This window comes from Adiantum capillus-veneris, chromosome 29 (assembly GCF_014529385.1).
Source record: "Adiantum capillus-veneris isolate H3 chromosome 29, ASM1452938v2, whole genome shotgun sequence".
Taxonomy (NCBI): domain Eukaryota; kingdom Viridiplantae; phylum Streptophyta; class Polypodiopsida; order Polypodiales; family Pteridaceae; genus Adiantum; species Adiantum capillus-veneris.
The window spans coordinates 42,426,907-42,430,650 of NC_140959.1; the positions used below are offsets into that span (position 1 = coordinate 42,426,907).

General features: G+C 43.8%; 1 pseudogene; it reads right to left on the bottom strand.

Annotated features, from left to right (window-relative positions):
- Positions 1-2,667: 2,667 nt before the first annotated feature.
- Positions 2,668-3,321, bottom strand: LOC147419101 (glycine-rich protein 2-like; annotated as a pseudogene).
- Positions 3,322-3,744: the final 423 nt, after the last annotated feature.

Genomic DNA, 3,744 nt, shown 5'->3' on the forward strand with positions numbered 1-3,744 from the left:
CAGGAGAGATCAGCTTGGCTTATGTGCCAACACAGGACAACCTTGCAGATCTTTTCACAAAGGCATTGTCTCGTGAGAAGCTTGAAGCTTTCCGCAAAGCTTTGGGCTTACTCCCCTTTGTGGACTGATCCTGTTCTCAGGGCATGGCACTTCCCTTTACTCATGTGCCAGCTCTCGTTCACCGCATCACTCCAGGGGGGATTTGTTACCATATACATGTGGTAGTGATGTGTGTGAACACACTAGGGACCGCCGGGGCATTTTTTCCCTCTTTAGGGAGGTTTTTTTCCCCCCGTGCATTGTATATCCGCCCATCACTCTAGGGCTATCTATTTCCATTGCACACTAAGGAATACATCTATTTGTGTGTCACCGCATCACTCCAGGGGGGATTTGTTACCATATACATGTGGTAGTGATGTGTGTGAACACACTAGGACCGCCGGGGCATTTTTTCCCTCTTTAGGAGGTTTTTTCCCCCGTGCATTGTATATACGCCCATCACTCTAGGGCTATCTATCTTTCCATTGCACACTAAGGAATACACTCTCTATTGTGTGCCTTGAGCTTCCTTCGTCTTCTCCAAGATGTGTATGTTTCTCTGCAACCCTAATTCCAACAGTTATGGATGTCTTGCACGCATTATGTGTGTGTGTGTGTGTGTGTGTGTGTGTGTGTGTGAGAGAGAGAGAGAGAGAGAGAGAGAGAGAGAGAGAGAGAGAAAGAGGGCTCTCACACCGACACTAGAGAGAGAGAGGGGAGGGAGAGTGAGCATTGGTTTTACAATCAGTAATCGCCAAAGCGATAATCAACGAAATCCACAATCGAGAATCAAAAATTAAAAATCGACATCGACATCTACAAAATTGAAAATTGACAAAATGGAGAGTTGACACAATTTGAAAAGTTCAATCCAACAAATCCAAGGCAAAAGATGTGCAAGTCCAAGGTAGGAGCATACCTCAACAAACGACAAAGGTGGATGACGGGAGGGAACTCTGATAATTCTCTACTATTTTTGAAGGTTTTTATGCTTGATTTCTTTGAGCTTTGTCAATGCTCTCGCCTTTGGGCCGACTTGGAATTCAAAGGTGAGCTTTAAAACTTGTAAGTGGGATTGCACTAAATCTAGATTTTCTTGAGCGTTTGAATGCAAATTAGATTTTCTGAGAAAAATCTCAAAATTTTGTACGAGGGGTTACAGTAAATCGAGTTGAGGCATAGTGCTTTCTCTTAAAAACATAGAAAACCTACATATGAGAAATTTTAGGGGCAACTTGATTATATTTGAAGGCTTTTACACTCAATTTCTGATCTTCAAATCTATAATTTTGAGATAAATTTCAAAATCTGAAGGTGGAATTATACATACCATACTTTTTTTCAAATATTTTAAAGGAAAATTTACTATATTTGAAGGTTTTTGCACTAAACTTCTCTGCACTTTGTAAATCCTCTAAAGCTTAATTTATGTTCTCTAACCTTTGTAGTATTTCTTTAAAAAAATGCTCCTAAGAGCTTGATTTGAATTAACTCAAAAAGAATATATGCAGACCTTGGCACATCCTTTGCACATGGGTCTCCAACCAATACTACATATGCACACTATGACCCAAAACATACCCAAACATTTTTGCAAGTACACTATATTTCTATCAAGTTCTTCTTTTCGGTAAGCCGCTTCCTCTTGCTTCATAAAAGCCATTCACAAATAGAGATAAATAAAACAAGGTGAAGGATCACGGTGGCCTGCCACTAGTACAATGCAAAAGTAGACTAACATTTTGTTTTTCTGCAGGTTACTTGGTCTATTCATTTTTATTAATGGGAATCTAAAACCCTTCTTGACTATTCCAAGTAAAGTGGTATTGGCCCTTGGCCGACACTGCCTCCCCTCCCCTGTGCAACACCATGTTCTAGGAGCCCTGTGTTGCATGAGAGGAGAGAGAGAGAGAGAGAGAGAGAGAGAGAGAGAGAGAGAGAGAGAGAGAGAGAGAGAGAACTTACAGTACATTGCCTTGCTTTGCACGGCTTTGTCTCTATCTCCACCCACTGTGACCTCTGCACTCCTTGGCACTATTTGTGAATGAAACAAAAATTCATAAATGCATTAGCTCGTCGTGCTCTACCTACCTAGTTTCGCCTGAGGGAGATGATTTTTATTATGGAGCACCACAATTGAATCGGTACTAGAGTTCACCAATATTAGCTAGAGCAACAACACAACAGTCAATAGTTTGACAAAGTATGAGTAATGACTGTGGAGGACACCACAATACATCTGAACATGACAAAACAAATTGCAAAACACATTGGCACCATGGTCATATCATAATTGCAAAATGTTTACCGGTTGAGACAGTTTCAAGCAAAATCAAATTTTCTCAGCTCATTCTTTCGTCAAATCAAAGAAAGCATATCCTTCAATTTCACAGAACTCTTTGATTCATAAAATGAAGAACCATACCAACCTTAAAAAGACAAAAACTGACCATTCCCGAAACATTTATTTCCTCTTGAGAAACCACACAAGCCAAAATGATACATAGCTATAAAAAAACTCTTAACGCAAGAACCAGTTCAAGGAAAGCTTTGCAAAGGCTGCCAGAGACCATAGTCACAGCAAGCTTTCCAAAGAGAGATAATGACTCATACTAGAGATGGAGATCAAACTGTTGCAACAGTGCAGTCCCGTGCAAGATGCCCTTGCTCACCATAGTTGTAGCAGCCGCAACTTCCACTGCCACCTCCACCGCCTCGTCTGCTGCTACCATCAGTACAATCACGGGCAAGATGACCAGACTCTCCACAGTTTTAGCAAGATCCAACACCTCCTCCACCATAGTTGCTGCTTCTTGCACCCCCTCGACCCCTCCCTCTGCCTCCTCCGCCTCCGCCTCCACCTCTGCCTCCATAGCCGTAGCTATTTAACGTCTTACCCCTGCACAGGATTCCCGTTCGGTCCCGTCACGTCTACCGCCTTGGTGCGCCCATCGTCGCCGTTCTCCACAAAGAACTCCACATCTTCACCAGGTTGCAGCGAGCGTAATCCCTCGGAATGAATGGAGGTCTGATGCACAAATAGGTCCTCAGAGCCATCGTCGAGAGTGATGAAGCTGAAGCCCTTAGTGAAGTTGAACCATTTGACCTTCCCAGTCTTCTTAGAGGACGGCCATGGCGATGGAAGCTACTGATGCAGGAGGAGGAAAGGAGGGCGGGAGAGAGGAGTTTTGGAAGGGACGTCTGCCCTTGGCGAGTCACGAGTCATCCTACAGTGGACGTGCAGTGCAAAGTTGCAGACACTATTTGGGTATGGGGCATTGCGGATAGCAACCACGGTTGGTTTGATTTGGCATGGTCGAGCTGTGGAATGGCAGCATGTGACGTGCATTGGGGTCCACGTAGCCACCTGATCGATCTATCGAATATCCATTGGATAATAATTTGGATTATAGCAAGCCTACGTATTGGTAATGGTGGTGCTGCGTGCATGAATTTCATGTCGCGCGGCGCGCCATTGGCTGTTGCTGTTGCCGTAGTACACACTCTTGAAAACACGGTACATGTGCCAAGCATGCCCCTGACAGTCACGTGCAAGTCTTCCAAATTGTTGGCGGTCCACGTGGATGCCATCCGTGAAAGGACGCCTTAGCGAGCCCAACACTATGGCCTTTCTTTAGTAGGCCAAAAATTTAGATGGGATTATACTAAACCTAAGTTTTGTCCTCCAATTGTTGTGGATGT